Raw genomic sequence first — 27,591 nt, forward strand, 5'->3', positions numbered from 1 at the left:
TTGAGACACAATCCAACACCCTAATTTAAATAAATCCATAGTCTTCTTTGATTTTCCTTCTTTATTGCTAAACTTTCACATGTATTACCAGGTGATGGAAAATGGCTGGGTTTGGGTCAGGCCAATTTGAATCCTTTGTTCTTTAAAAAAAAACCAAAACACAACAAAAACATGTTAAAGGGATCTTCTGCAGCAGTTTTGCCCAATGCAATATGTCGCTTGATTTCTCAACTGCTGCTTCCATGAACTAGGTAATAATAGTGTCATATCACATATGAAGGAATTGAGATAAAAAGTGGCCAAAATGTTTTTACCAACAGTCACAGAGCCAGCATGTGGAACATCCACAATTCAAGTTCAAGTTCAAGTTGTACACTTAGAAGAAGGTATACAATTAGACTGGTGTCATAATATTAAAAAAAATAATTTAAAACCCATGGCTTCCATTTTGAAGGAAACAATGAAATTTCAGGCAAATGGTAAGTTTGCATCACAGGTGGAGGCAGGTCGTGTATTCTAGCGCAGATGTGTGCGATGGAAGACTACACTGCTGGCATGGATTTCCATGGAGGCAGGTCGCGTATTTTAGCTCAGATGTGTGGGACCGAAGACTACATTGCTGGCATGGATTTCGCTGTTGGCAGAGCTCGGGCTCGCACCCATGCAGAGCTCTGGCATCCTAAGGCTGTGTTTGTTCCACTATTAACTATGTAGAGCATAACGCATTAAAAAAATAATACCGGAAAGGCCTTCTGGAAATAATTTAAGAAATATGCTCAGAAAAGTAGCTTAAAAATATAAAACTCAGCTCTAACTTTACATAATATTAGTGCTAGCTTTCACAGCTCTCATGTTGTTCTATGACTTAACTTGTTTAAATCAAGACCAATATATAATTCCTCTATAATTGTTGCTATAGAAAAATTATAGCCCAAATTGTGGTTAAATCAATGAAACATAGCATGGTGTGGGGATTTTGATCTTGAGGTAAATCACTGTAGCAATAGGAAGTGAGAGGCCGTTTGTATGCTAGTATTTTTAGGTTGATGAATTTATGCAACATTATGAGTGCTATTTGTAAGCTACTTCAGGAAACAGATAACAGGGTGGTGTCCTTACATTGGGGTATGCCTGTGTCCTGTGTTTATCCTCTCTCATGAGTAAACCTTTGCTTTGTAGGGGTACTCCCAAAACCAAACCAAACTCACTGTCAACCAGTTGATGAGCGGGGTCGACCTGGCCCTGTGGGTTTCTGAACTGTAATGCTTTACTCACATGGGAAACCTTGCCTTTCTTCCCTAGAGCAGCATATGGAGTTCTAGAATGAATCCTGGTGATGTCGTGAGTTATGGGTTGGGTTGCTAACTGCAACGTTAGGAGTTCGAAACCACCAGCTGCTCCATGGGAGAAAGATGAGGCTTTCTATTCCCGTAGAAGTAGTATAGTCTTGGAAATCCACAAGGTCAGTTCTGCGCTGTGTGTGTGTGTGTGTGTGTGTGTGTGTGTGTGTGTGTGTGTGTGTGATGAGTAATGTTGAAGCTAGGAGATACGTCTACTTATTGCTTATGGGAGCAAGGACCACCATTCACTGGTTGGAAGGAATGATAGATCATAAGTGGGCTGTTTCCCAATGTTTCCCTTTCTGAACCTTTTAGGAAAGATCCAGTCCTTCTTCTCTTATAAAACCTGGGATCACATGTATCACATCTCTAATATATGATTAATGCATAATAATTCATTTAAGGGAAATTTAAGAGAACTGACATTTAGCAGAAATTTCCTTGTGTGTGTAATGTGCAGAGCCAAGAAGTTCACATGGGATACTTACCTTAATCTCCAAAATAATCTAATGATGTAGGCATTATTTTTTATTTCACAAATAAGAAAATGCAGCCTCAAAAGGACTAGGCAATTTTAAATAGAACCAGTGTCTGAATAAATGACCCCAGTGAGGCTTCCAATATGAATAGAGTTATTGAGTTTAAAATAGAAGTTTGGGTGCTTACGGGTCACTATGAGTTGGAATCAACCTGCTGATGGAAACAGGTTTGGCTTTTGGTCTTTAAAATTTTTTCTGGGCTTGTAAGGTTTTTCTATTTATTTTTAAGTTCTTTTTGGAGATGGCCTTACAATTGAGGTGGTTAGGTTAGTAACTTCCAAATTAGTGAGGAATCTCTAAATAATATTTTGTACAATGAAGAGGAAACACTGTCCACAATTTAAATTAAATAACTACTTAGTGTAATGAACAAACTTGACCAGTGAAATGGAAACCAGTAGACCATGATTCTTGTCTGTTGGTCCCCCTGTGATCTGTCTTATCATCTTTGCAAGTCATTTAACTTTTCTTAGAAGAACCTAATTTTCTTAGAAGAATCCACCAGGTGGTATAAATGGCAAAGTTTATAGTTCTTATAACCGTTTTAAGTGGGTTTTCACTATTTACAATACTCGCCTGATTAATAGATCAAGGACTTGAATAATCGCTCTTGTCTGCAGTGAATTGCTTACTCTTTCTAGCATTATTTCAGACCCCAATACAAAGTCCAAACTATTCTTGCTACTCAAAGTAACGTCCATCTACACAGGTACTTATGTGGTCCCTAATACTTATTTCTGTATAGAATATTATCATAAAATTGATTTATACATAATTTAAACTAAGATGATGAATTTGTAAGCCGAGGACTATAAGTCATCTTCTATATTTTAGTGTATATAAAGAGTCATATTTCTATCTTAACTGATCTTTTCTAGGCTAAAGCCATATGAATTCCCACAGCCCTTACCTTTCGATAGGATTTCCCAACCACTCACCACCCACCCGCCTTAGGGAGACCTTATAAAAAGGGTGCACAGAACTTGGTGCTTCAAACCGAGCACGCCGGCAGACAGCAGCAGCAGGATTACGGCTAGCAACCGCCCCGGCTAAGAAGGCAGCCGCTCCGGCCGTGTGAAGCATGTTGGGTGCATTGTGTTGACGCATCTCAAGCCGGTCTACTACAAGTGCCAGATTTCAAATAAAATGTTGCCAAGTCAATTCTCCTCTGCTCTTATACTCATGAGAGAGCCCCGGTGGTGTATGAGGCTCAGCTTTGGACTGCGAACTACAAAGTTTTCCATTCAAACCTACCAGCTGCGGGGTGTGAGAGAGGTGAGGCTTTCTGTCCCCTTAAAGATCAGAGTCGTAGATCCCCTACGGATCAGTTTTACCCTGTCCTATAGGGACGCTGGGAGCCAGAATAGATTCAAGGACAGTGGATTTTCCGTACTTGTGCAATTGGTTTACAGAAACTGTATTTATAGCACCTTGACAGAATAGTTCTCAAATGTGACCGCCCATTGATGTCACTTTGGCTTTTGCTGGCTATTTTTAAAAGACGTTCTAAACTTAGACAGCCAGTCTAGACTCTGTCTTGGAAGACTGTATGTTTTTGTAACACATGTTACTGAGCGCTTTCTTTTTTTTTTTACAGTTCTTCTTCCAGGTATATGCTGTATTTCAAAGTGAATTCTTCAGAGCTCCGCTTTTACCCTATTTCCTTCTGAGGCCCAAATGACTAGACCCTTTGCCATACTGTGTCTGACGGTCAGAATAGCACCCTGTGTGAAAGAAGCGGGAAGTGGAGAGTTGTAGTCAGAAGCTGAAAGCAATAATAGAAAGGAAGCACAGCTGGGCAATGTCCTGTGGGGCAGGTCCTTCCTGCTGATCCAAACAGCAGGACGGGGTTAGGAAAGGCTAATGAAAAATGTAAGGCGATGTGGATAACATATGTAGTGTAGGTAAAATTTCTCAAAAATTATGCTGCATTGACTCAATAGAAAATGGCATTTCTACAATGGTCAAGCATTAGGCTTAGATACATTAAAAGAAGACTATTCGAGGAATATGTTTTTGACCTCTTGTTCCTCAGGATTATATACAATCCTCCATAAAGGAAGGGGACATAAGTACAAACGTAGCTACAAAACAAGGCAGGACCGGGCAACATGCTTTTGTTGTTTTTTAAAGAATGAGTCATATTTGGGGATTTCTGAGAAGGACAAATGGGGGAGGATCTGTGAAGGCACTTGAGTTTAGCTTTAAAAGATGAACAGGATGTCGGCAGGTGAGCATGGAGGACAGGCGGGGGGGTCACTTTCCAGGCGGAGGAACAAAAGGTGCAGCGTTGTGAGAATTAGTGACAGTCTAATTGTGTTCACTGGAGAGAGAACTGGGCAAGCAGAGGTAACTATTGCTACAGTGGTTTTCGCACTCAAGCAAGAGCATTACTATACACTCTAGTTTAATAAAAAAAACAAAAAACACCCAGATCTTATTCTAAAGTAAAAGCAACTCCGGTCACAGTGGTGATAGTAATGAAAATGGGGGAAATGAGCCCCTTGTACAAACCACCCTGCAGATGGAAGTCACACAAGTGGGAGATGGAGATAAAAAAGAACAAGCAACAGAAGCAAAAACAAAACCAGGAAACAAAACAATGAAAATTATTAACTCAAACAGAAAAACTAAGTGGCCTAAAGTAGAGATTTGGTAAAAATCAACCTAATTGTACCATTTATTCCAAAATAATATATACCAATGGTTTTCCATAAGAATGAATGCGTTAAAGAACAGAAGCTTTTCCATGTCCAATTCTCGAAAGGAGAAAAATCATAATGTGTAGACATGAGGAAATACATAGAAAGGATAAATACTGTGGTGTGTGTGTGTGTGTGTGTTTGTGTGAAAATTCACATAGCAAATTAGGTTCCTAGTTGACACTTTTACAAAAATTGTTCAGTGACAGTAGCTCCATTTTCATGGTGTCAGGATGCTCTTTAATTGTATCTGGTGGTTCCATGTCCGGTCATCTCGTTTCTCTGTCCCCGTATCTTCTCATGTTTGCTTAGAGCCATGGTTCTCAACCTTCCTCATGCCCGACCCTTTCATACTGTTCCTCACGCTGTGGTGACCCCCACCATAAAATTATTTTCCTTGCTACTTCGTCACGGTCATTTTGCTACTGTTATGAATTGAGCGGCCCCTGTGAAAGGGTCGTTCAACCCCCAAAGGGGTCGCGACCCCCAGGTTGAGAACAGCTGGCGTAGAGGAATGTTGATTATTTGGTCTCATATCGCGTACTTTAATGGTGTACCACACTCATGTGCGGTATCTTCTTTTCCCATGTGTGTACCAGTCTGTCATTTCACTAAAAGATGAACTCAGGACGTGTTTTTTTGTCTAAGGAAATGGAAGGCAATTCTTGAGATTTTACTTATTATATTATTTTAAATTAAGAGAGTGCTGCATGCATGTGTTAAAGAAATACAGGAAATCCTCAATTTTAGGGTCTATTATTGGAAAGGGTTCATCGTTATCAATAAAATAAACAAAATAAAAAATTAGTTTTGTGTTCCTTATGGCATCTGTCAATATCTATTAATCAGGTTGGCATCAAATACATTAGACTTTGGTTAGGTAACCATTTCTAATTGATATTGGCTTAATACAGGAAAATATTTCTAGTTGCTGGGGTGAACAAATGAGATGAATTATGTATAAAGTCGATGAAAATTTAATGAAAGGTGCTGAGGTGGGCTTTTAGCTTAGTAAGTATTTGTAATTATCAATACAAATTGTGTCTCTGAGGGGGGAAAATTTTAAAAGTTGACACTGAAATAGTCATAAGCCACAAGTAAACTATGATTAGGCTTTACGTCATTTTTGAAGGTCAGATAAATTCATAAACATGCAGTGTCAGCTCAGTTAACTTGTGGTTCTAATTAATAATCACTTAAAGGATTCATTTTATTTTGAATATTTTTTTCATGCAAGATTTTCCAGTTGCCTCTTTCCAAAATTAAGATTCAAAACACTTAATCCATTTTAAGATAATATCCACTAAGGAACTAGGAACAGCATGATTAAAAATCAATTTCTGTGGTTGCCAAACTCTTGTCTTTATAGAAATCCAAGTGGGCTTTATGTTCTCATAGTTTCTGACTTTCATACAAAGTGAAAATTTAATACATCAGACAACAAAAGTCAAAACCAACTTAATAATAATGCACCAAAAAAGCAATGAGGTTAGTTACAGTGGTGGATGCTCTTGAAACTTCCTAAATTATTATATGTCAGAAATGTAGCCTATAATATAGAGACCAAAATAGTCCTTGTGGCTAAATTAACATTTCCCCCCTGGACTAGTTTTGTCTACTTTTTAAATAGGCTATGTGGAATCATGTCTTAAGTATAAGTTTTTGTGTGTTTTTAAATGTTGGCTATGTGGTTAAATTACCCTGAACTGTAAAAATAATTGATTTGTATTCAGAAGGAATCAGATAATTCATTCGACCATCCTTAGTGTTTTTGAGAAAGGCTACTCTCATATAATTAATGTAAGGCCATATGAGTTTGTTTCTTTCGTAATCCAAATGCAAAAAATGAGAGTGTTTTGAAAAATGTCAAAGTATGCCCAATCTGTGCTCAGGAGAAAAAGAGATTCTGATGTCCCTGTATGTGCCTCTCATATCATATTGTGGTTTGAGTGTCGGTGTGAATCTGTGCTGCAAAGGGTTACAATAATGTGTTCTTGCTGAACCCCCTTCCACCGCGAAGTACTTGACTTTCCCCGGGTCTCTGTGTTGGCTGCTCTCTGGCGGGACGTCACAACTGCTTGGTTGCTGTCGATAAGTGACGTTGAGTCAGTTCCCACGCATAGGAATCCTGCATCGAAGATCTTGTGTGTAGAATGAAACACTGTCAGGTCCTGTGTGATCCGCACCCAGGGTTGCAGCCACTATGCCAACCTGCCTCCTTGTCCCCCTTTTTGCTGAGCCTGGGCTTTACACCAAGCATCATCCTTCTCCAGACACTGCCCTCTCCTGATGGCAGCCCCACGGGACGTGGGAGGAAGTTACTTCCATAAGTCTTCGAGCCGCACTTGGTCCGACACGGATTTGCTTGTTCTTCTACCAGTTCGTGGCACCTTGTATATTCCTCACCAACACAGCAATTCAAGGGTATCAGTTCTTCTTCTATGTTCCTTATTCCCTGCCCATCTTCCCCATGCACTGGATCAGACGCACCTTACTCTTCAACGTGACATTTGTTGGTTTTGTTTCGAAAGGGATCTGTTGTGGCAGAATTGCCAGTTGCGATGCGTTGTTTTGATTTCCTGGCTTCTGTGTACATAGGCATTGATTGTGGACATTGTCAAATGCCGTAAGCCAGAGCCGTTTCCTTTCTTCTTTGTAGGGAGTTAAGTATTTGCTACCACACCACTCTGTATAGAGATAAAATTTCCCTATTACCTCCTTCCTTCCTTCCACCATACCGCGCTGCTACTTGGTTTGTTTTGACTAAGAATAGAGTTCATGACTTCGTTCATACTGTGGCAACTGGTGCATTTGAAGAAGCAGGCCTTGGACTCTAAGGGAGACAGGGAGGAAAGCAGTACTCCTTCTCTCAGACCGGCTGAGATTACTCCAGAAGCCTCCCAAAAGAACATGAAAACTGTGCTAGAAATGGACGGACTGCCCACTTGATTGCACAGTACATAATCACAGATCCACACACAGATAACAATATGCTGAGGTCTCATCAGTTTGATCTTAGGGTGAATGAAATACAGTTTATCTAAGTATTGCATGGGTGTATTGAGTAATCATATACTCTGAATCCATGGCAAAGTATAGATTGCATGTTCTCAAATTGGCTCAAATTCTAAATCTGTAGTACCAGAGTTTCTCTGTTGTTACTACTTATAGTTTGACATTTGTTCACAGTCCCGGCAGTCATTACCAAAGAGCCGAGGTGGGAGTATTAATGAATTCCAAAAATTCCCTAGCAACAGTCAAGTCATAAAACAAATATTTTAACCCATACACATTGCATTCATTATAGTCTGAAGAAAATGAAAGTCTTGATACCACGCACATGGGTTAATGATTAAATGACTGTGAAACCCCTTTGGAACCTGTAAAATCTGTGCAGCTTCTCTGTCTGGACAAGTTTGTTTTGATACTAGAGGTCTTTGCATGTGTGGCAAATTTCAAATAGAGAGTGTTTCTGTTTGTCTGTCTGTTTTGCGCTGTGTTTCCTTGGAAGGAATACTCCCTGAGCCAAATCCACTACGTCCTTACCTAGCGTTGGTAGCTGGCACCCACCTGGAACACAAAGGAGGGTGATCTCTGCCTGGTTCCTTAGGCACATCCCTTTTAGGTACAATACTTTCCTTCCTGATGGGCTCTCTGAGGTGGCCCCATTCTCAGAAGCCCTGCCTGGTTGAACCACTTTTCCACATAGAATCCTCCTGGTTATGTGAGCTAATTGTAGGTGTCCGTATTCTCAAAAGAAGAAGAAGAAGAACAAATATCTTTAAGACAGAGAGCTTAAAGTAGAGCGAACATGATGGTGGGGCAGAAAGAAGGTAAAAGGAAACAGGTCTGATCTAGGAAGCAAAGCTATGGATAGAGGTATAAGCATAGATGTGTCCATATGTAAATACATTAATCCATAAAAATAGAGGTATTGACCTATGTACATATATTTATATGGTAACATGCTGAAGTAGTGGATGGGTTTCGGGCCTTTGCTCATACCCTCCCTCAATACAAGAGCATTTTGTTCTAACAAATTGGCAATCTGAGATACTCCCAGTACAATCGCTGAAGACAAAATGGGTGCATAAGCAAATGTGGCGAAGAAGGTGGATGGTGCCTGGCTATTAAAAGATATAACATCTGGGGTCTTAAAGGCTTGAAGTGAAACATCGGCCATCCAGCAGAGAAACAAGTCCACAAGGAAGGAGCACACCAGCCTGTGTGATCATGAGGTGTCTCTGAGACCAGGTTACAGGCATCAGCAGACCCTTAAAAGACAAACAAGCAAGCAAACAAAACCATATGGTTGAGAACAAGGTGGGTCCGAGAAGAGGCCCAAAGCCCATCTGTAGACAATGGAACATCTCTCACAGAGGGGGCACAGGGAAGGGTAGAGTCAACCAGGGTACAGAAAGCACTGATGAAATATACAATATTTCTTTGGTTTCTTGAGGCTGCCTCACCCCCCACTACCATTACCCCAGTGATGCCTCTCACTTTGGACTAGACTGGAGCATGTACACAGATGTAGATAAGAGATAAGAGTTCACGACACATGCAACCTGGGAGCAGGAATGGGGATAGTGATACCATAAAGGTAGGGAGAAGGGGTAGGGGAGGAGGCTAGGAAAGGGGGAACCGATCTTAACGATCAACACCCAAGCACACACACCACTCCAGAGGAAGGACAATGGAACCCATAGGGGAAGGGAGAGTGGTCAGTGTGAGATATGAAAATAATAATAATGTATAAACTATCAAGGGGCCACAAAGGTGAGGGAGTGAAGGATTTTCTCTCTCTGGTCAGTTTGGATTTTTCTCCTGGAGGGCTAGGAGAGGAGCCCAGGAGGCACAGTGGTTAAGCATTTGGCTAAAAGACCTGTGGCTCAAATGCTCCATAAGAGAGAGATGTGGCAGTCAGCTTCCCTAAAGATTCCAGACTAGGGAGTCCTGTGTCCTAAAGAGGCACTATGGATCAGAATGGACTTGACAGCTTCAGGTTTGTTTGTTTGTCCAGGGTATGAGGAGGCCCAGAAAGGGTTAGAAAGAAGTCTCTAACAATGTGGGAGATGAGATGGCAAGAGGTAAGACTGGCAAAGAAATTTTACCATTGGTCCAGGCTAGAGCAGATTCAGCCCTGCTCCAAGGAAGAGTGATGGGGAGGATACTTGTCTCCTGGACTCGTTTATATTCGCTTAAATAGTTCCTATAAATCAACCTTCCTATGTTGAGTGGTTTAAGACGGAGCCTCTTAAAAGATCTCAAACATTCTTGATGCTTAAACTCCATGATGTATGGAGTCAATCCCCACGATGTTTCGGACGCCATAAATCTTTACAAAGCAAACATCCCCCTCGCCTTCCCCACGGAGGAACTATTGGTACATGTGAACCATTGACCTTTCAGTTAGCAGTCCAGTGCCTAACCAACAGTTTTACCCAGGCTCTTTGTTTGATGCTTAAGGGATCTTATCATATTATGTCTACCACCACACAGGTCCAACATGACAAGATGGAATGTAGTGGTGCCTAAATTAGGCCCTCAAAGAAGAAATTGTTCAGCAATATTTTGAATATAAAATGAAAAATTTATCAATCATCTTCCAGAATGTGGTCATCCCAGCTGTACATTCTATTCGAATATCTCGTTTCTTTTCTCTTTCAAGGTTATATCTCAGCTTAACTGAGATGAAAGGAAGTTAGAAGGAAAGAGCAATGACCATCCATTAGGGCTATGAGTGAAGGGAGGTGGTCGCCCTTCTCCTGGTGACAGTCACTGTGATTGCCCCTCTCCAGTCCCCTGCTTACACCAGAGGATTGTGCAATATGATTAGGAGACACAAAACTAACACAGAGTGATGAGAGAGTTCGATACTGTGCTTGACCAGGCTGGGAAAAACAATTGTGGGATGGAGTTAAATACATTTATTGATAAAGGCTGGCTCTCTACCTAGTCAAAGCAAAGAAAGAGGATTGTAGAATAACCTCATATTAAGAAATCTCATCTAAGAATATCTAACATATATATTAGGATTTACTGTTCAACATAGAAAGTACTATTTCTCCCGGAGGGCCAGGAGAGGAGGCACAGTGGTTAAGCATTTGGCTAAAAGATCTGTGGCTCAAACGCTCCATAAGAGAGAGATGTGGCAGTCAGCTTCCCTAAAGATTCCAGACTTTGCTCTTGCCTATACTTCCTGCTTATTCTTCTGGCCGCCCGCCTTGTATGCTTTAAGTGCACAAATGTACCCCAAACCACGGTGTTTCATGCTACAGCTTCCCTGACTCGCTGCTATGCTGACATGGGGTCCTCGTGATGTTGAGGAAAAGTCAGAGCTTCTGTAAGGGGGCAGTGATACCTATTTACTAAAGTTCTTTGAGGAAATAAGCAAATAAACATCATTTTTCAGAGCTTCAAAATGCTTTTGATGTGCTTCTAGAAACAATTTTTTAAAGAGTTTCTATCATAACCTGAGGGAGCTTGAATTGCTAACTGAAGGTAGGCAGAATTGCTAACTGAAGGTAGGCAGAATTTTAAGCAGAATTGCTAACTGAAGGTAGGCAGCTGAATCCCATCCCCTGCTCTTCAGGAGAAAGCTGGGCCAGTCTGTTTTTGTAGACCACAGCCTTCAGACAACTTAGTTCCACTCTGTCCTATAGGGACATTGTGTGTTGGAATTGACTCAATGGCGTGTGTGTGTGTGTGTGTGTGTGTGTGTGTGTGCTCCCTAACTGATCCACTGTATTGAGCAGGTGAAATAGTTTTTAAAACCTGGTTTAGACTATTATTTTTCCCACCCTAAATATGAGACAGCTTTGAACGATTTGTGGAAAAGATACTGACATTTTTCCATAAAACTCTCAATGAAAAGATACTGAAATTTTCCCATAAATATTTTGAGGCCTTTTCTTATGGGATATAGAAAAAAACCCTTCCATTAGTAGTACAATATTTCTGATGGTGCAAGACTGGTCAGTGTTTCTGTGGTACACTGGATTGCTATGAAGCAGAACCAGACTGGTGCTCCCTAACACCAACCACTTCAGGATCGTGGCTAAGTACTGCGAGCTGGCTTGGGCAGGGGCCTGCTTCCCTGGGCGGGAGCACAGGAGAGTAGTCACAGCTTCTGGAGAACATCTAGCTTGAACTAGCATCAGTGATTCTGAATGCTTTCCCCGAAGGACGGTCTTTACCTAACTATGCCTGCCCCCGTCTGCCTCCAGTCCATCTTCCCGACGACTCCTGGCCCAAGAAAAAGGAACAAACAGACTTTGTTTGCGTGAAGTTTTTGAATGAAAATCTCTAATGAGATTATTCAGGGATTAACCAAGTAAGCCAAGTCAAGTTGATTGACGTTTCTAGCAATTCTTTACACATTAGTATAGTGACAATTCCAAGTGTGCAGATGATGCCAACTTCTTTAGATGAGTGAACTGATAAGGGAAAAGTAGAAGCTACGTTAATGATCAAGAGAAAGCATTTGTATACACTGCTGTTAGGGTACTGAGTTGGTTCGGACACATGGTGCCCCAGTCCCTCACCATGGTCACAAATGCTCTCACACTTGATCCCACTGTTGTGACCACTGTCAGTCCCTCTTGTCCGGGACCTTCCTCCTATTCACTGTCCCTCTACTTTACCAAGCCTGATGCCTTTTTTAAGAGACTGGTCTCTTCTGAGAACATGTAGAAAATATATGCAACAAAGTCTTGCCATCCTTACCTCCAAGGAGCCTTGTGGTTGTATTTATTCCAAAATTGGTTTGTTCTTTTGGCAGTTCATGGTACTTCCAATATCTGTCAGCCGCACTATAATTCAGATGCATGGATTCTTCTTTGGTTTTCCTTATTCAATGTCCAACGTTCACATGTATATGAGCACATTGAACATATCACGGCTTGCAAAAGGTGCACCTTAGTCCTCAAAGTAACCTCCTTGCTTTTTCAACACTTTAAAAGAAGACTTGGGTAGCAGATTTATCTATTGCAATGCATCCTTTGATCTCTTGATTGCTGCTTCCACGAGCATTGATTGTGGATCCTAGTAGACAACATCTTGACAACTTCAATCTTCTCCTCTTTATCCATCTATCATAATGGTACTTATTGATCCATTTGTGAGGATTTGGGTCTTCTTGACATTGAGTTGTAATCCAGATGGAAGGCTGCAATCCTTGATCTCCATCAGCAAGTGCTCCCAGTGTTGCTCACTGTCAGCAAGCAAGGTTGTTTCACAGGTCGTTACTAAGCTTTCTCGCAATCCTGATGCCAAGTTTTCCTTCACATAATCCGGATTCTCTATTTGCTCTAATTATTTATCAAAGCAATACACAACCTGACAAATAAGTGGTGAACTTCTGTATAGAAAATTGGGGGTGGGTGGGAAACCAAAGAAAAAAATTCACCTCTATTTGGATTCGGACTCCTATGGGCCTATGATGCAACTGCGCCTTTTGGTTTCTAGATTTTAACAACTTCATGGAAGTAGACAAAGTCATCTTCCTCCTGTGGAGACTGAGTTCACATGACTGACCTTTCAGTTAGCGACTCGATATGTAGTCCACTAGAAAACCGACAAATTAATTTTATTAATTTTTGAACATTTTGTTGTGCTTTCAGTGAGAATTTACACAGCGATTTAATTTTCCAATCAGTGATTCACACCCAAATTGATCCAAGACATTGATTCAATCCCCCAAATGCAGCAACAGTCTTCCAGTTCCACCACGGATTCTTGGTTTCTGTTCACCTAACTTTCCTTGTCCCTTCCTGCCATCTCATCTGTTGATTTGGGGCACCTTCTTGATTTCATATAGTTTGTTGTTTTAAGGAGCACATTCGTCATGGATGTTAGGCTGAGCAAAACCAGTTGCGCTGTCTGGATGTCCCCTAATAGCCATTGCAGCGGCTACACAGACTCACTGACAAAATCCACGATTAAAGGCTTTATTAAGGAAGGTCACAAGTTGTGATGCACGTGAGAAATGGTCAGCTTGAGTTGTTCATCAGATGTTATGAAGTTCTGTAACATTAATGAACATACCACTCTGCTATAAGGCTCAACCAGGAAGAAGGCACTCAGCTTAAGCTCTGTGGATCAGCAAACCCACTCCCTGAATTAAGTGCCCAGATGCATACCACTCCAATAAGCCTCAGCCCGAAAGCACTGAGCCCCCCTTCTGTGGGCCAGAAAGTCCGACTTCCCCAGTTAAATGCTCAGAGGCATTGCAGTCTTCAAACCAGTCTCTTGCCTGAAAGCACTCAGGTTTACTTGCTCCATGAGTTGAGATTCCTGTAGTTGCAGGAGCTACTACAAGAAGCAGGAAGATGAAGCAGAAGGCCACAGGCTAGGAGATACAGAGCTGAATGAATCCGAGGTCGACAGTCCACTGATGGCTCCCGGGCTCAGCAGGGGATAACAAGTTGAGGAACCAGTTAGTATCCAGCAGTAGAAGTGAGCTACCTTCTACACCCTGGATGAAACGTCCCTCAATTGTAATAAGACCATGACCACATTAGCTGCTTGCCTGCTTCATGGGTTCCATCATGGAGTTGAGCGCACTGTTTTAGATCATATCATGGCTCACCCAAGTTGACATGAAACCTAACTATCACCGTGGGCATTACTGTGTATTTGGCAGGCCTGTCTATTGTTTGACGGGGAGGTAGTCTCTAAGAGTGTCTTGAATTTCAAGTCAGAAGGTTGTGTTTTAGGGAGGTAATCTTGGGGTTCCTCCAGTCTCTTTCAGATGAGTAAATCTGGCTTTATTATTATTTTTTAATCTTAAATTTTGTTCTGCCTGTTTACTCGTTGTAATAGGGGCTTTCCCGTCTGGTGCAGGTCTGTGTAAGCAGTCGGGGTAGCCAGGCACCACCTAGTTCTTAGGGTCTCAGGTTAGAAGGCCTGTGGTTCATGAATCATTAGTCCTTTGACTAATTGCTCCTTTGAGCTTCGGTTTTCTTCATCCTCCTTTACTCCAAGTGAGAGAGATCAATAGCTGCTTCTTAGGTGACTGCTTGTAAGCGTTTAAGATCCTCACTAGATGCTCCTCACCAGAATAGCATGTAGAGCATTACCTTTACACACTGTGTTTGTTAATTGACCCGGATGTTCCCCGAGATTATGGTCCCAAAGCTTCAAGTTCAGTAGCACAATCCCCAGTGTCTAAGTCGTTTCTACATTTCTGTCTCTTCCCGTATGTTCTATTGTACAAGGGGCTTCAAAAATTCATGGGAAACGGAATCTTTAAAGAATAGAATTTTCACACACTCTTTGAAGCCCCTTATACATATAAGGGTACATGCATCATGTACACATCTGTATGGATATTTACAAATATTTTTGCTGTTACTGTTGTTAGAGGACTCTATATTTTACAGCATTACTTGTCTTTTATTCTTGGTCACGTTGGGCCGACTTCCTCCCTGTTGTGTATTGCCTTTCCTTTTACAACAATGAACACTTGTGCATTATCTAGTGATTCTGTGTCCTCCCTTGTCATCCTCGGCAACCCTCGGAGGAGGCTTCTGTCTTTGTGGACATCTATTCTTGACTTTTTGTAACAGTGCTCCTCTGTCCGTTTGTGATTATTTCAGTCAGCATCATGTCCTCCAGACTTATTCACATTGTTTCATAGATTCATTACTATTCTTTGTGCCGCACAGTAGTTCATTGCCTGTATCAGGTTTTTTAAATCTATTCATCCGTTGATGGGCATTTAGATTGTTTCCACCTTCTCAGTACTGTGAATAATGTTGCAGTGAACTTTGGTGTGCACATGCTTATTTGTGTCATTGCTCTTGGATTCTCCAGGCTAAGACCTAGGAGCAGAATTGCTGGATCATATGTTTTTTTCTATTTCTTTTTAAGAAAGCACTATACTCTCTTTATCACAGTGATTGTACCACTTTGCAGTCCAACTGGCAGGGCATAAGAGGTTCAGTCTCCGGGTTTTGTTATACTTTCTTCATTTATTTATTATCCTTGTCATTATTGCTGGGGTGAGATGGTATTTTATTCTAGTATTAACTTACATCTCTGATATGGCTATTAAGGACAGGCATGGTGTAATCGGTTACAAATTGGGCTTCTAACTAAAAGGTCGGTTGTTCAAAACCACCAGGCATTTCATAGGAGGAAGATGAGGCTTTTTGGTTCCACAAAGATTTACAGCCTCAGAAACCCAAACAGGGCAGTTCTACACTGTCCTGTAGTGTCATTATGAGTTGGGATTGACTGAATGGTGGCGGATGGCTAACAGTTAATGATCATGAGCATCTTTTCCTGTGTTTGTTGGAAGCCTGGATGTTTTCTTTGTGAAGTTTCTGTTCAGGTAACTTGCTAATTTTTAAGGATGTTATTTGTCCTTCAGTTTTTGAGGTGTTTACACTTCCTAGACATTAGACCCTGGTCAGACATGTGGGTGTTCTTTTTCACTCTTTTGCTAATCATATGTATTTAATTTTTCATGGCTCCCAGTTGCCTAGTTTAGTTTCTGCTGGTTGTACATTGTTTGCTATGTTTGAAAGTCTTTTTAATGCCTTAAACTGTGATCCTGTATTTTCTTCCATGAGCATTATAATTTTAGGTTTTACAGTTAGGTCTTTGATCCATATTGAGTTGGTTTTTCTGTAAGTGTGAGGTACTGATACTCGTCAATTTTCCTGCAAATAAGCACCCAGTGTTGCCAGTACCATTTATTAAAAAGAGACAATCTCTCCCCCTCTCAATGTTGAAGATCAGTTATCCATAGGTGGATGGTTAAGTTATCGATTCTTGAGAGACACATTAATATATGTCTTTGACCATACCAGTATCAGGCTGATTTGAGTACATTGGCTGTAAGAAAGTTATACGATTGAAAAGTATAAGGTCTCCTTTGTTCTTCCTCTTAAATACTATTTTACTTCTCTGGGGCCTTATTCATTTCCATATATAGTTTGTGATCAATTTCTCCATCTTGTTAAAGAATATTGTTGATATTTGGATTGCAATTGCATTATGTCCACAGAGTGTTTGGGGCAGTATTGACTTTTTCATGATCTTAAGTCTTCCTATCTACAAGCATGATATGTTTTTTCATTTATGTAGGTCTTTTTTGTTGTTGTTCCTTGCAGTAGTATTTGTAGTTTTCCTTTTTGTCCCTAAATAGATTTATTCCTACATATTTTATCTTCAGGTGATAATGAGTCCTAATGTATCATAGCTTGGAATAAAATTTGAATTATGTTTAGAAGATAAAGTCTCTGGAAAAAGATATTTCACAGAAAAGGTGCCAAGGTTTTATTAAAATCTGAATATTTCCCTAAAATATTTTCTTAGGTTGCAGTCATAGCCAATAAAGTACTAATCATCCACAAGAATAATATAAGATATAAAACAGAACACATTAAAATAATCTCTGTGTAAACAGAATGACATATCTACTTCTGGAATACAGCTACGGTTCCCTTTGCTTAGCACACTTTGAGGTGGGTTATATTCAAATATATAACAATGTGCAGAAGAAGAACAGATATTTCTAAACGAACTCCGGAAATATTAGAACTAGCGTGTACTTCTTAAAGTCTGAGTGCTAGGAGCAAGACAGATAAATAGATGTAATAGATTACATAACAGAGAAACACATGGAAATTGTTATTTATGTATGTGATACATACTAAAATAAAAATAGGTTAAAGAGAGGCTTAGCCAAAATAAAAAGAAAGAAAGAAAAACCTATAATTAACTAAAGAAGTAGGGATATTTGGAATACCATTTGCCTTTCTGTGTTGACATCACGAAATACAATCTAACATGAACTATTGGTTAACATCAACTGTGGAAGCTCATAAGATGAGCTACAAAAATCTAATAGTAATTCACAAGGTAGTTCGTGAAAACTTTGGGGCAATCGATCTCTTTATCTTAGTGCTTTGGATATTTGGTCTGATTCTAAGAACCAAGCCAAAGTCACTGGCATGGAGGCAAGTCTGACTTCTAGAAACCCTTTGGCATTTTGGAGAAAAAGAACTTTGATAACATCTTTCTGAATCAGGCTAAAGATACCATCAGAGCAGCGGGAGGCCTGGGCTTCCTTAGAAAAACGGTCATCATCGAAATGCAAGGTCAGAAGGTCTGGACTGAGGTGATAGTGCTCGAGAAGGCACAGAAGTATTGGATACGTATTTCGTGATACAAAAAGAGCTCATATCATTTCTGATCAGGGCTTTGGGGTTCAGTGAACTCATTTTTAATATTTTAAGTATTTTGCTCTGTAAACACAGATGTTTTTATTTCTCCCTTTCTTTTTGTCCCCTTTCACTTTAATTTCCGTGGAAAAGAAATTCAGTTCCTCTCCATCAGAGCTGATTATTATGACTGCAAGCAAAGAATGTCTGCCTAAAAACTCCTAATAGAGCCAAAGGCCAAAGTGGCTTTAAATCATGCTTTAATATCACTTACTGTTGATGACCAGCATGATCTGAAATGAAAACATTTACTATGACCTTGTGTCCTGAGTGATAGGACATGCAAACATTCATACAGGTTAAAGGGGCGCTGGTATGATGATCACATTAGACATAGATCCACCTGGCAGCAACATTTCACAAGGTACAGTAATAGTTCAATAGAAAGCTGCGGTGACCATGTAGTTTACTTTCTAATCTGGTTTCTCAATAAATTAGATGAAGGCTGGCAACTAGTGAGACTCCTAGAGCTAACCATACACAACATGTTGACGAGAGTTTGGGTGAGTTTCCTTTTTATGAGTCTTCCCCTGGTTTTTGTTTTCCCTCCTGGTGCCTTGGTGCTGACTTCCTTCTAGTCCTGATCAATGCCACACTCCATGACGATGCAGTCACTACCACTCTGTGAGCTGATGTTTATGCTTCTCGTTGCCAGATATATTTGTATTTTGAACCTTACGTTTATAATCCTGTGTAATGAAAACATTGATTTCCCCTTGAAGGCATTTTAAACTTGAGGAAAATCTTGACAATAATGGGATAGTTTTCCAGGTGGTGGAAAGAGATGATTTCAATTATATTCAGCTCATATGACAGGTCTATAAGGGGAACAATGGTATAAAGGTATGCACATCTTAGAATAATCAACCACTTGGGATCAAAACGGCAGCATTTGTTCAAAGACAATGTTCAAAGGGGTCAGAGGAAAAAGAGAAATGGAAACTGAAGACACAGGAGAAAGTGGGTTAAGAGGTGTTCATTCAGGGGATTGCAATGGATCAGATAAAATGAGATGTGCATGGATTTTTGAAAATGAAACTGGTTCCCTGCTCTGTAAACCTTCACCCAATTTATAATGAAAATATTTTAAAACTCGGATTTTTTTCTCAGATATTCTGGGGTTAGAGGACCTGTACTTATTCTGATCATTTGGGAGCCATATTTAGAAAATAGCAAAGAAGCATATTTAGCAATGGTAGACTATATAGTCAAAGAGTGTTTGTTTTGAATAAAAGTTTTGAACTTATAGAGGTTACAAGATAAAGAAAAAAAATTTCCCCTCTCTCTGATTCAGGGAATATGACAACTTTGAAAGCTCAAAGGAAAAATCTGGGCTCCCAGTGTCCCAGGAAGACCATAAATTATAAGAAAAAAGTCAATACATTAGTATAGAAATTGAAATCTTTACTGTACAGTGGAATGCCATTCCCATGGCAGTCTTTACGAATATTCCACTAGAACCATCCTATTTATTGCACCACTGAATGGTCTGCTTATGACTCTGGCAGAGTTGTGGCCCAGCTGAAACAAGCTGCTGCAACTTAAGTCGTTGAAAGAGAAAACATTGTCCTCCCTCCCTGTACTGCATGTTTAATTAAAACAAACAAACTTTCTCGTGTCACATTAATTTTATAAATCCCTGAGTGGAAACATGATTACTTTTATCTAACCCGTCAAGACACTTACATGTTTTTTTGACATTATTATTAAAGTAGGAATAGAATGAATTAGAACTCTTTGATTTATTCTCTAATTAGAATGATAGTGTGGAATCAGTTCTCTTACTGTGAGACTTTCATATTTGATATTAGCAATATGCAATCATGCATATAATTTTATGCTAGTTTGATGGGAAGAAGATGAAAATGTTTGGCAATAATTTATCTATTTGCAATTCTTGATTAATTTGATTAGATTAGCTTTCTCTTTTTTAGTGTACATCACGGTCTATTTAACTGTTACAGGATATGTAAAGTGATTCAAAGACAACTTTAGCACTATAGCCCCATGTATTGCTCATTTTATCTTACACTACTAGATTCTAAGGTCAATGGAAAAGAAAGATCTAGAAAGAAGTTCTATATCACCCCTTCTAGAGGCACTATATTATGATAAAAGCCTTTCTGTTACCTTTTCCTGGTAAAAGTCAGGAAAGACATTGTGAACAAGTGAACACACTTCTGTTTTGGCCCAAACCCTGCAGCATCCCCTCCAGGAAGCAAAGTCTGCAAGTGACCAATATGTCCATTTATTGGTCCCAGCCAAACACCCGGTCCCAAACCAGATCCCCTCCCAACAATCTGACCCCAACTAATAATGTCTTGAAAGGAGCCCTTGGGGTGTAGTGTTATCCATTGGGTGGTTAACAGTAAGGTCAGCAGTTTGAAACCACCAGCCACCGCTATGACAGAGATATGGAGAAGGATGGAGCTTTCCACTCCCATAAAGAGGTACAGTTAGTGGTGGGATTCGGCTGGTTTGTACAAGTTCAGCAGAACCAATAACTAGTTATTTTGCTGAGTTCAGTGAGCTGGATGTTAAAATGACACTTGGAATCAGGGTTCTAAGGTGGGTGGCTGGGCAGCTGTCCAATGTAGCTACCACAAATTTTTATTCTTTATGCATTATTACCATCCATCTGCACAACGGCATATTTAAGCACCTGTAGTAATGTTCTTTCTGTCCATAGGTATAAAAAACTAGAACTATGCTTGCAGTCTTTATTTATTCACTTCATAAAATTCATTATAGTTTTGATGAACTATATATCTACTATATAGACATTTCTAGTCTCTTGCATTTGTTACATCAGTAAACAAACATAGAATACAAAGAGACAAAGAGCCAAAGCACCAGAGGTGACCCACCTTCATTCATTTCAGGTTTGTGTTTACACCCCTGAGATATCATGAGTGAATCAAGCAATTCCTGAAACTGTTCAAAGAGCTAAAAATATTTTCAGAACATTTGCTGTAAGTTCATCAGCCATAGAAAGGGATTTTCAAAGACAAACATAATATATTCAGAGAAAAGAAGTCACCTGTCTGTAAGAGATGGAACTTAATGACTATTGTCTAATTGGACGACCTCTAAATGAATGGGGTTCTATTCCAAAAGTGAAAGATGGTTAAGGATGAATCACATAGCTGTTGATGCCTGCATCCAAGCTAAGAACATTGCCAGTCAGGGCACCAATCAAAAGCAATATGGAAATTTCTAAAATAACGATTTTATTGATTTTTGTCAGGTATTAATATTCTTTCATTAATATTTTAAAATTATTTCTGATAACATAATCTATTTTTGTGTGCCTCTTTTACTGTTCCTATTCAGGTATTAGCTGTATGAAATAAGAAGCTACCTCTACGTATATCTTTTTTTTTTTAATACTTAAAAGGGCCAATCGGGCAGCAAACTGGTTGTTAAAAACATTTGAATCCCACCAGGGTTACCATGTCCGGAACCCTACCCTGTCCTCGAGGGTCTCCATGAGTTGGAATCAGATTGATGGCAGTGAGTTTGGAGTTTGGGAGAGCCGTGGGGGCACTGTGGTTACGCATTCGGCTGCTGGCTAATTGTGAAGTTCCGCGGTTTGACATGACAAAGGCAGAAGTCTGACATATCTCCATGCTCCATCTTTTTATACCCTCTTCTGACACCAACCATCCTTCCTGTGGCTCTTAGATTTTCTGTCACTTTGCATTGACTCGATGGCAGTGAATTTGCTTTTTTTGTGTTTGAATTCGTATGGAAGTGTAGAGGGGAATCAGGCCTAAAGGTCAGGTCACAGCCAGATGATGTTTACATGAGAGAGTCACTAGGGATTTTTCTCCCTTCCTCTCTGGCCCATCACTGTGCAGGGACTCTGTGGCTTCTTCCTGGGGGTGCCTCTGGGGGCCACCAACTCAGAGAGCTGTAGCTCTGGCACCTTCCCAGTGACCTTGGATCCCTGCCACTCACTCTGCACCCACTGGCTTGTTCTCCCTGATTCTTGCTTTACTGCTGAGCAGCATCCACCTGCTGCCATGTGAGGCTGAAGAGGCCTCCCACTAGCACTGGGCCCGTGGGCTTGAGTTGGACTGGGCTGGGATGTCTTCTTTATAGAAAGTTCTTTTTGTACATGGATGAATGTCACGGGTTTTTACTTCTTCAGACAACCCAGCCCAACACAACCTTGAAACCACCAGTCCCTTCCCCTTGGGAGCAAGATAAGGTTTTCTACTCCTGTAAAGAGTTACACTGGTGGAAACTCGCCGAGACAATCCAAAGGGTCTCTGCGAGTCAGAGGTGACTCCATAGCAGTGGGTTCTCGTGTGGGGCCTTGTAGATTAGGGTTAGGATCAAAACGTATAACTTCAATTGTGTAACCAACACAAGATGCAATGGTTGAAGCTAAATGAAGAGTCCCGGTGACACAGCAGTTGCGTTGGGCTGCCAACCTCAAGATGCGGCTTTCTACTCTGGCCTCAGAAACTCACAGGGCCGGTTCTACCCTGTCCTACAAGGTCACCATGAGTCCGCCCTGACTCCATCGCCATGGAGTTTGGTTTTTTTTGGGAAAATGAGGAAAGGCACAGAGGCCAAGTCTGATCTCCCCTGGCTGCGGAGAGGAGAAGGAAAATTCAGTTCCATGTCAGCAGACGGAAAACTGCCCCAAAGTCAATGGCAACCCTTCCTCCTAGAGCCCCCCCCCTCCTCTGCTGCGTCCTATCGTTCATTGCAATGGCCACATGCACACTCCACAAGAATGAAATAAATAAAAATGTTCTTAGGGAAGGAGACGAGGTTGTGAAACAGCTTTATGGTTCATATGAAGGAAACATTCTGCTTTGGGTATTCTGTATATTGGTTCCATGCTTGAGAAACTGGGTTTAAGAAAATAAAACAGCTGGAGAGGTCCCTGAAAGCTATTCAATCTGAGGCAGAGGTGAAGAAAGTGTGGACATTTTGCCCAACGGGGGATGTGATACATACCTTCATCTCTTTAAAGGACTGTTTTGAAGACATAGTGTCCATTTATTCTGCAAAGCTCCGAAGGACTTATCTGAAGGCTGTGTAAATAGCATTTGAAGTAATGAGCGACTTCAGATTTAGTTGCCCACAGCCAATTATTGTGAACACGTGCTGGACAGACAGCAAGCGATGGGAATATGAGCTACGCGAAAAGCGTCAAGAATCAGTTGCAACAAAGAGCGGAATATCTAATAAGTAACATAAAACCTAGTGCGATAGCTCACTGTGCCAGCCTGGCCGACAAGCACGAGTAGGATTCACTGAAGGGCAGGGGGATCAATGGCTCGGTGAGCCTCACCTTGCTTGTTCTGTGCCTCACTTTAAAGGGGTACACTACCTGTGGGATGCCTAGCCTGTGTAGACTGTGTCGCTGTAAGGTGAGGTCCCTTTAAGCCCACACGATTGGAATGTTCGTCTCTGGAGCTGGGGACTGACAGTTGATGACAGTTGGGGACCTGCCTTGCTGTTTGCCGCCTGGGTATATATAGCCCAGCTCTCTCTGCAGAAGGGGACTGGCACCTGGCAGCTCTCAAAACTTGAAGGACTGCTAGTGTCTCACTGCTTTATAATTTAACTGTTAATTTCTTGTATTATCTATCTGTATATAATTTAACGGTTTATTTTCTTGAATTATATATCTATCTTTATAAATATATTTATATATAATTACTAGCAATCTGGTTTGTCTCGCTAGAGAACCCTGTCCAATACACCTAGTTAGCTATTTGCAGAAATAAAACATCAGTTTATAGGCTTATCATACCTCAAAATTAATTATAGATTCACTTAAAATATCTATTTGAAATTCAAATGGCAAAATACACATTTCAGACACTGGGATGGAAAAAAAGCTCTTCTAAACATTAAGCCAATTGTATAAGTTATCAAAGAAAGGCTCTATAACTATATGGTCACGCAGAAGTTGGTAATGTCAAGTAAATTGGTGGGTCAGGCAGAGCAGAGTTAATGAAACAGCAGACATTAGGAAGAGGCCAAAAGCCCAGCGTGTGAGAAGATGGAAAGAAGAAAAGTATGACTATTGAAAATGTAAAATTGGCAATTGAGAACACTGATGACCTTGAAGGGAGAAAGCCAGTAAAGGGATGAGAAGATCTTATATTCTCGCTGCCAGCAGGCGGGTGTGCACTCAGCAACCCCATAGGACCAGGTGGAGCCGCCCCTGTGAGTCTCAGATGTTGATTCCAGGAAAACAATCAAATTTAGGGGACTCATTTATGAAATGCAGTGCTAGTGACAAGAAACCAGGGTAGTCCTACGCAACTATTTCAGGGTTCACAGCAGCGACATTGTGTCCGGCTCTTTGCCCAGGGCCCATCACATATATTAAATGCTTTCACATCAAGTTATTGGTGCTAAAATTAGAAAAGAAAATGAAAAATTCAGGGTTAGCAAATATGTGTATTTAACATATAAAACACGCCACCACGCCAACTTCATTATTTATTAAATTCGTCACTATCCTTTTTCATAGGATTTGTGACCCATTTGGCGTTGTTTACTGACTTTGCAAGAATTTTCAGCAAAGCACAACACTAGCAGAATATTTAGAGCTAGTGGTACATTCCGTGGGTTACTTTAGGCCAAATGTTTTCAAAAGGAAAATTGTGTAACCTTGACTATACTTGTAAAATAATGCATCGAGTGGGAAATAAGGATTTATAGAATGCGTATCATCTGTGTCGAGTAGGCTCTCAGGAAATGCCCATATCTCAGGCCACTGAGGGGTCCCTGGGTGGTGCATTTGGTTCCCCACTCTGCTCCGAGCCCAACGGTGGAGAGCCTCAGAAGAGGGGCCCAGAAAGAAACCCGTCGATCTCCTTCGGAAGAACCAGGCAGCGACAACCTTATAGAGCATGCTTGTCCTCAGACACACCGTGTGTCCTAGCCAGGCTGGCCAGGGGCTGTGGAGATCTTAAACCTCCTCTGACTGAAGGGACATTTTGGAAAGGGGCTTCAGAAGGCAAGTGGGGGGAGGAACTGACAAGGTCTCAGGCAAGAAGACATAGGACCAAAGTCTGCTCCCCTTTAAAAGGCTTATTATTATTCTTTTTAATTTGTGAGAGTAAAGATAGTTAGTACTGAAACACATGAGAATATGTAAAAACTGTAGTACTAAAAATGCAGGATTTAAATATGTCAAAAATAACAACATGTGCTTAGCAAAATTCTTTGTTATTTTCTTAAATGTGTCAGTGTACAAAAAATCAGCAGTGAAAATACATATCTTAGTATTATTCTTTAATTAAAACCACGCTAGCATCCAGCTAGCAACCAAGTTGATCGAATACGTATGTTTTAAATAGTTTACTATTTACTTACATAATTTAATTATAATTTGCAACTTGATATTTTTAAATATCATCATGAAATTCCGCAGACATTTGGAGCACATTGAACATTTCTGTTTGCATGTGTATTGGGGTTTCTATTTTAAGCCCATGTGTATAGAGGGCTACAGAATAACCCCAGAGAGTTAACCCACAAATATAAGGGCACAGTTTATAAAGTACAGTCAAATTGCAACCAAGCAGAGCATGAGAAATGGAATTAATTTAGAAAAGCTGTTTTAAACTTCTTAGTCTTGGGATCCCTTTTCACTAGTAAGCATTGAGCGCGTCAAAGAGCTTTTGTTTATATGGGTTATAACTACTGATGTTTACTGTATTCAAAATAGAAAATATTTTTTATTAACTCATTTATAAGCAACCGTAATAATCCATTACAGCGCAACAGAAATAACCCTTCTTTTCTGAAAAATAGCTCTGTTTTCCAGAAGAAATTCAGGGAGGAAAATGGTTATTACTTTATGTTTACCCAGATGACATTTTTAAAGTGAAAAATAACTCTATGTTCTAAAACAAAGAAATTTAGTGATACAAGTATTTTTGTTTTATATATATTTTTAAATCTCAATTCAACAGTTTCTGACTTAACAAAAGATAGCTACACTTTCATATTAAACTCTTGTAATATAGCATCTTGAGTAGGTATACATGAAACAATTTTGGCTTCATATAGATGAATAGGTATAAAAATGGAGAGTAAATAAAATTGATATTAAATCAACTGTTTGTAGGTTCGTAAAGGTCAGTTGTAAGGTGGAATCAAATTCCATGCCCAGTTTTATTAAAATCCACTTTCCCCCACTGAATTTTGAAGTGATTTCTTAACCGACCATACAGTGGTCATCTGAAAAATATGGTTCTTTGAGTTATGCAGTTCTGCTAAACATTAATAATTAAAGCTAATTTTTCAAATGGGAAAATTAAAACATTTAAACATTGTAAATACTATTGGTGATAAGAACAAAGAACGACTTTCAACAGTTCAGAACTGAAATTCTACAAGATGCTGGAGAATTTTTTTTAATAGAAATTTATAACAAGGTTCTTCCCTTCCCACTCCAAGTGTTGCTACCAGATTAAATAGTCAATCGGCACCAGTTCAGAGATATTCATGAATTACTGAAGTAGAGGAAAAACATAGAGAAGTCATTCTCTGGTTTGTAAGGTTGACTACTTAAATACCAAATTGCACTACTCTTGACAATATTGTTGACAAGTATAAATGGCCATTTTGCCTGAAATAACTGTTATTATGCTTCCAGAGTCATGAGGTTAACCATTTGAACTGAATGGCCTGTGTTGTACTATATCTTACATTTTGGAGAACAAATTTACTGGGAATGTTACTTGTAGACATAGACTTCTTTGAAAAAATACTAATATTCACACCTTTGCATTTCCTTTTAGATATCTTTCTAAATGAGCAATTATGAAACCTAATTAGATGAGTACTAATTAGATGACTGCTGACTACTATAGTTTGTTAAGAAAAATGGCTTCTGTAGGCAGTTGATATATGAAACATAAAACAATATTAGTGCAGCTACATGAATCCCAGATGGCAGAGTGGGTTATGAGTTGGGCTGATGGCCAGAAAGACAGAAGTTTAATACCACCAGCCATTTCTTAGAAGTAAGAAGAGGCTTTCTACACCCATACAGATTTACTCTCTTAGAAGGCCACAGGAGGCACTTCCTCCCTGTCTTTCCCAGAGTGTTGGAATTGCCTGGATGGCAGTGAGTGCGTCTACACCAAATCCCAATGAAGAGGGTAGCTATTTTATCCTCCAGATAGGAATACTTAAAAAAGAAAAAATAAGGAGGATTTTCCTTGAGGTGAATTAATATTTCAGAAGACAGTCTTAAGACTAGATTTCTGAAGGTAATTTTCTTTTAGAACTTTCTTTGCCCGTGTTAGACATAATTTTATTGTATTTAGAAGACATAATAAAGTAGTAAGTTAAAATTAAGTACATATTTTATGAAAATAATGGAAATTCAGATGAAAAATTAATAACAGTGTAAAGTTATAAAATATAATGTAAATAAAACTACAAATCTAATTCAATGCTTCCTTTTCAATAGTATCACCTCACTGTTAGTATTTGATGTAAAAAAAAAATTTTTTTAAGGCCCTGGGCTTTCTTTCTCCGTCCCAGCAGCTGGTGCATGAAGGAGGCAGTCTCTACACTAAAGACTTACAGCCTTGGAAACCCCATAGGCAGTTACCACTCTGTTCTGTCCGGTTACGGGGAGTGGAAATGGACTCAGTGGCGATGGATGTGGCTGTCTCTGTTGAGGAGCCCAGGTGGCATCAGAGTTGTGTGCTCGGCTGTTAACAAAGAGGCGAATGCTTTGAACCCACCCAGTGGAGTGGCTCCGTGAGAGAAAGGCCTG

General features: G+C 40.0%; 1 protein-coding gene across 1 annotated transcript in view; it reads left to right on the top strand.

Moving 5' to 3' along the window:
* Positions 1-27,591, top strand: part of FGF7 (fibroblast growth factor 7) — a 57,940-nt gene that overhangs the window by 26,101 nt on the left and 4,248 nt on the right. The window lies entirely within an intron of this gene.

The sequence above is a fragment of the Tenrec ecaudatus genome, chromosome 14, assembly GCF_050624435.1.
Source record: "Tenrec ecaudatus isolate mTenEca1 chromosome 14, mTenEca1.hap1, whole genome shotgun sequence".
NCBI lineage: Eukaryota > Metazoa > Chordata > Mammalia > Afrosoricida > Tenrecidae > Tenrec > Tenrec ecaudatus.